This window comes from Oncorhynchus gorbuscha, linkage group LG19 (genome assembly GCF_021184085.1).
Source record: "Oncorhynchus gorbuscha isolate QuinsamMale2020 ecotype Even-year linkage group LG19, OgorEven_v1.0, whole genome shotgun sequence".
In the NCBI taxonomy this organism is placed as follows: Eukaryota; Metazoa; Chordata; class Actinopteri; order Salmoniformes; family Salmonidae; genus Oncorhynchus; species Oncorhynchus gorbuscha.
The window spans coordinates 44,313,141-44,319,901 of record NC_060191.1 but is presented as its reverse complement, the minus strand read 5'-3'; positions in this window follow the sequence as shown (position 1 = coordinate 44,319,901).

Sequence of the window (6,761 nt, the reverse complement as noted above, 5' to 3'; positions counted from 1 at the left end):
CCCCCCCTGGCTTATTGTAGAGGGGTTGGTTTAAATGCGGAAGACACATTTCAGTTGAATGCATTCAGTTGTACAGCTGACGAGGTATCCCCCTTTCCTTATTGCTTAAATTAAACATGTTTTTGGGAGGTTTAGAGCAGTGGCGACCTGTCATTCGGGCAGGTAGGGCAGAGGCCCACCTGTTTTGAGCCCCACATTTTTTGCAAAAAAAATATTATATAAAAACATGTTATTTTGGCATTAATATGTGTCACATATCAGTTTGCAAACAATGTAGAAAAAAATATATATAAATATTTGAGTTAATAAAGCAGCATACAAACATGTTTTTTTTTTTTAATTGAGTAAGGGACCAAAATGCAAGCCGTTCAGCCTAGCTCAGTGCTTTCTGTGGTGGTGGGTCAAGCCAGCAGAAAATACGTTGCGCCGTGATTGGTTCCATGTTCTGTCACTCATGGGGACACTACGTAACCGCCAAGTCTAAGGGTAGACCTCAAAAAGTCTATAGCCGTTGGGTACTGCCATAGAAGTGCCCATCTGTCATGTTTTGTCATATATTGTCATGTCTTGTCCTTGTGCTTCCCCTTCTGTTCGTTTCCCCCTGCTGGTCTTATTAGGTTCTTTCCCTCTTTCTATCCCTCTCTCTCCCCCTCCCTCTCTCCCTCTCTCTCTCTCTCTCTCTCTATCGTTCCGTTCCTGCTCCCAGCTGTTCCTCATTCTCCTAACTACCTCATTTACTCTTTCACACCTGTCCCCTATTTTGCCCTCTGATTAGAGTCCCTATTTCTCCCTCTGTTTTCCGCTTCTGTCCTTGTCGGATCATTGTTTGATGTGTGCTGTGCTGTGTTCTTGTTCCATCGAGTTTTTGCCTTCTTCAGATGCTGCGTGTGAGCAGGTGTCTATGTCAGCTACGGCCTGTGCCTTCCCGAAGCGACCTGCAGTCTGTGGTCGCGTCTCCAGTCGTTCCTCTCTACTGACGAGAGGATTTCAGTTTTCCTGTTTGTATTTTCCTGAGATAATTTCCAGGATTATCGTTTTTGTTAAAGACTGGAATAAAGACTCTGTTTCTGTTAAGTCGCTTTTGGGTCCTCATTCACCAGCATAACAGAATGATCCGACCAAGAATGGACCCAGCGACTACGGATTCTCTCTACTCTACTGTCGAGTTCCAGGGAGCGATGCTCGGCAGACACGAGCAGGAATTGTCTGCTGCTCGGCATGCCGTTGAGACCCTGGCCGCTCAGGTCTCCGACCTCTCAGGACAGTATCAGAGTCTTCGTCTTGTGCCACCAGCTACTTCCTGGTCTTCCGAGTCTCCGGAACCTAGGGTTAATAACCCACCATGTTAATCTGGGCAGCCCACTGAGTGCCGCTCCTTTCTCACCCAGTGTGATATTGTGTTCTCTCTCCAGCCCAACACATACTCAAGAGAGAGAGCTCGGATCGCCTACGTCATATCACTCCTTACTGGTCGGGCTCGAGAGTGGGGCACAGCTATCTGGGAGGCAAGGGCTGAGTGTACTAACGATTATCAGAACTTTAAAGAGGAGATGATACGGGTTTTTGATCGTTCTGTTTTTGGGAAAGAAGCTTCCTGGTCCCTGTCTTCCCTATGTCAAGGTAATCGATCCATAACGGATTACTCTATAGAGTTTCGCACTCTTGCTGCCTCCAGTAACTGGAACGAGCAGGCGTTGCTCGCTCGTTTTCTGGAGGGACTCCACGCTAAGGTTAAGGATGAGATTCTCTCCCGGGAGGTTCCATCCAGCGTGGATTCTTTGATTGAACTCGCTATTCGCATTGAACGACGGGTAGATCTTCGTCACCGAGCTCATAGAAGAGAGCTCGCGTTAACTGTGTCCCCCTCTCCCCGACACTACCATCTTTCCCCACTGACTCAGGTGTTGAGCCCATGCAGCTGGGGGTATTCGCATCTCGACTAAGGAGAGGGAACGGAGAATCACCAACCGCCTCTGTCTCTATTGCGGTTCCGCTGGTCATTTTGTCATTTCATGTCCAGTTAAAGGCCAGAGCTCATCAGTAAGCGGAGGGCGACTGATAAGCGCTACTACTCTGTCCTCTCCGTCAAGTACCTGTACTACCTTGCCGGTCCATCTACGCTGGACCGGATCGGCAGCTTCCTGCAGTGCATTAATAGACTCTGGGGCGGAGGGCTGTTTTATGGACGAAGCCTGGGCTCGGGAACATGACATTCCTCTCAGACAGTTAGGGAGCCCACGGTCATGTTCGCCTTGGATGGTAGTCCTCTCCCCAGTATATTATGTGAAACACTACCTTTAACCCTCACAGTATCTGGTAACCATAGTGAGACCATTTCTTTTTTGATTTTTTGTTCACCTTTTACACCTGTTGTTTTGGGTCATCCCTGGCTAGTGTGTCATAATCCTTCTTTTGATTGGTCTAGTAATTCTATCCTTTCCTGGAACGTTTCTTGTCATGTGAAATGTTTAATGTCTGCTATTCCTCCTGTTTCTTCTGCTCCCTCTTCACAGGAGGAACCTGGTGATTTGACAGGAGTGCCGGAGGAATATCATGATCTGCGCACGCACGGTCTTCAGTCGGTCCAGAGCCAACTCCCTTCCTCCTCACCGGTCGTATGATTGTTGTACTGATCTCCTCAAGAAGCGTTTTGCATCCGCTCCTATCCTTGTTGCTCCTGACGTCACTAAACAGTTCATTGTCGAGGTAGACGCGTCGGGGGTGGGCGTGGGAGCCATTCTGTCCCAGCGCTCCCATACTGACGATGGGGTCCACCCATGCGCGTATTTTTCTCATCGCCTGTCGCCGTCGGAACGTAACTATGATGTGGCTAACCGCGAACTGCTCGCCATCCGTTTAGCCCTAGGCGAATGGCGACAGTGGTTGGAGGGGGCGACCATTCCTTTTGTCGTTTGGACTGACCAAAAGAACCTTGAGTACATCCGTTCTGCCAAACGACTCAATGCGCGTCATGCTCGTTGGGCGTTGTTTTTCGCTCGTTTCGAGTTCGTGATTTCTTATCGCCCGGGTACTAAGAACACCAAGCCTCATGCTTTATCCCGTCTCTTCAGTTCTTCTGTAGCGTCTACCGATCCCGAGGGGATTCTCCCTGAGGGGTGTGTTGTCGGGTTGAATGTCTGGGGAATTGAGAGACAGGTCAAGCAAGCACTCACTCACACTCCGTCGCGCGCTTGTCCTAGTAACCTTCTTTTCGTTCCTGTCTCTACTCGTCTGGCTGTTCTTCAGTGGGCTCACTCTGCCAAGTTAGCTGGCCACCCCGGCGTTCGGGGTACGCTTGCTTCTATTCGCCAGCGGTTTTGGTGGCCTACTCAGGAGCGTGACACGCGCCGTTTCGTGGCTGCTTGTTCGGACTGCGCGCAGAATAAGTCCGGTAACTTTTTTTCTGCTTCTGCTCCTGGTCTTGCTGGGTCTCAGTCTGTCCCCAGCCACCGCATCTCTCCTGCCCTTGCTGTGTCTCAGTCTGTCCCCTGCCACCGCATCTCTCCTGCCCTTGCTGTGTCTCAGTCTGTCCCCTGCCACCGCATCTCTCCTGGTTCTGCTCCTGCACTTGCTGTGTCTCAGTCTGTCCACAGCCACCGCCTCTCTCCTGTTCCTGGTCTTAGCCTTGCTGTGTCTCAGTCTGTCCCTAGTTGTTACTCTCCTGGCCTGTTTGGTCCTGATTGCTCACACGCTTACAGTTCTCTACCCGTGTCTCATTTTTATAAGAGTAATAGCCCTAGATTCCCTCTTCATCGTCTCCCGTTACGGTCCTGAGGAGAGGAGTTGGGTTCTTCTCGGGACATGCTGGACCGTTTGTTGATCTATGATTTCCTCCGTTGCCGCCAGGGTTCCTCCTCGAGTGCGCCAGGAGGCGCTCGGTGAGTGGGGGGGTACTGTCATGTTTTGTCATATATTGTCATGTCTTGTCCTTGTGCTTCCCCTTCTGTTCGTTTCCCCCTGCTGGTCTTATTAGGTTCTTTCCCTCTTTCTATCCTCTCTCTCCCCCTCCCTCCTCCCTCTCTCTCTCTATCGTTCCGTTCCTGCTCCCAGCTGTTCCTCATTCTCCTAACTACCTCATTTACTCTTTCACACCTGTCCCCTATTTTGCCCTCTGATTAGAGTCCCTATTTCTCCCTCTGTTTTCCGCTTCTGTCCTTGTCGGATCATTGTTTGATGTGTGCTGTGCTGTGTTCTTGTTCCGTCGAGTTTTTGCCTTCTTCAGATGCTGCGTGTGAGCAGGTGTCTATGTCAGCTACGGCCTGTGCCTTCCCGAAGCGACCTGCAGTCTGTGGTCGCGTCTCCAGTCGTTCCTCTCTACTGACGAGAGGATTTCAGTTTTCCTGTTTGTATTTTCCTGAGATAATTTCCAGGATTATCGTTTTTGTTAAAGACTGGAATAAAGACTCTGTTTCTGTTAAGTCGCTTTTGGGTCCTCATTCACCAGCATAACACCATCCAAGAAGGCTCAAGTTCATTGGCCACAGATAAAATGCCGTCAAATCACGTTATATGTACAGTAGCTTTTGATTGAACTGATCATGTCAACATCACACTTTCAAAATCTTAGGTAGCAGTCATCATCATGAATCAAGTCAACAGTCTACAGGCAAATCCTCTTTAATCCTTATCATATGAAGATAAATAATGAAGAGAAATTCTAGATAAAACGTATCGGTGCTCATCGGCCATTGGACATAAACATTACACAACAAGTTGGAAAATTAAATAATAAGTGGTTTGGAAGGAATCAGTGACAGTGGCTGTGTGGGCCCAAATCTGGGATTAAGGGGCTCTTTTCCAACGTTGAACTTTTCCAAGTTCAACATTGACCATGCTGTCAATGAAGCATGATTTGTGCCACGCTCAAAACAACTGTTAACTCGGAACTGCGAAAACTTGACTTCAGTGAGTTCAAGACAACTGGGAAATTGGGAATAAATGAGCTTCGGCTGGGGAAATACCTTTTGAACGGTCATCAAACTCGGAATTGTAAATTTGCCCTCCTTCTCGAGCTACGACCTGAAGATCAATGACGTCATCATGATTCAACCATTTGAAAGCAACAAAAATCCAGAGAATGCCAGACTTTGATGACAACATTTTCCCACGAAGGACCGCTGCGCCACCTTCCTGTTCAAGTGAGCACAGCACAACAAGGTCCAAAAATGTATTGTATTATGCTGTATAAATTATGTAATATGCCAGGGAGATATGTATACTATAGCTAAGAAAGTAATACTAAGTGTATGTTGTGTAGTAAGATGTTAGTAGCCCATGTGCCTCACCCTAATCATTTGGTCTGTTTACCCCGCTTAATTTAGCCTACTGTTCTGACTTGGTGGTGCACAATGCACATGTAGCCTATAACCTGTTTTAGAGAAATGTCATCATCGAATATTGTAAGAGCTTTCATTATTTATCCTATGGTTCTGACTTGGTGTACAGGGAGAACACTGAAAGAATGAATAAAAAAATGTAATGAATTCTATTGCTGTAAATTTCTAAGTGCTAAACAAATAGTTATATTGACTCCGCCCGTCCTAACTTGCTCATTGTCTTAATTGAAATTACAGATGGCCTCTTATTCGCTTGTCATCCCCTTATGCCATAGTTTGTACATCTCAATTGTCATTAGAACCCACATGTGTTTTAGCAAGTCAGCCATATCAGCTATGTTTTTTTAAAAGGCAGTAAATAACACTGAATGAACTGTTTCGCTGCCAGACAAGGCTATGCTGATAGCCAGGTATAGAGTGACTGGATTAAGGTAACATAAAGGCAGCTAGGACTCGTTAAAATAGGTTGTTGCTTCCCTCGGATGTATTGAGAGGTCTCAGAGAGGATCTTCGACTAACTCAACATTCATAACCCACAAGAAAAAACCCTACAGCCTTACTGTACTGGCCTACCTTGTCCCTCAGTTTCGAATGTGCACAAGGCCTACCATACTTCACTGTCTTTTCAGTCACATTTAGGCTATTATTTCTTCGTTCAACTGTTCTCTTTCCAGAGAGCCAAGCTGTATTGAACACATTAGGTGTAGGCCTACACAGTATTGCACTGAAACTACACACTGAGCACTTGTAAAGGGTATATCCCCGGGACCACCCATACGTAGAATGTATGCAACATCTAAAGTCTTGGTCCCATCGAAAATATTTAAAGTCTTGGTCCCATCTTTCATGAGCTGAAATAAAAGTTCCCAGTCATTTCCATATGCACAAAACCTTATTTCTCTCAAATTTTGTGCATACATTTGTTACATTCCTTTTAGTGAGCATTTCTCCTTTGCCCAGATAATCCATCCACTTGACATGTGTGGAATGTCAAGAAGCTGATTAAACATCATGATCATTACACAGGTGCACCTTGTGCTGGGGACAATAAAAGGCCGCTCTAAAATGTGCAGTTTTGTCACACAACACAATGCTAACGAGTTGTCAAGTTTTGAGTGTGCGCGAAATTGGCATGCTGACTGCATGTCCAACAGAGCTATTGCCAGAGAATTTCATGTAAAATGTATCTACCATAAGCCCCCCCCACTAGCTCTGACTTTGCTGATAGCTACATTATTGAGGAAAAATGTACTTACTATGACTGTGATATGTGGTTGTCCCACCCACCACTGAGATGAATGCGCTAACTGTAGGTCCCTCACAGATAAGTGTCTGCTAAATTACTAAAATGTCATTTAAATGGAAAATGTGAAAACCATCAACTTCAGTTGACAGAGCTGAGCCTAAACAATATTAAAGGCAATC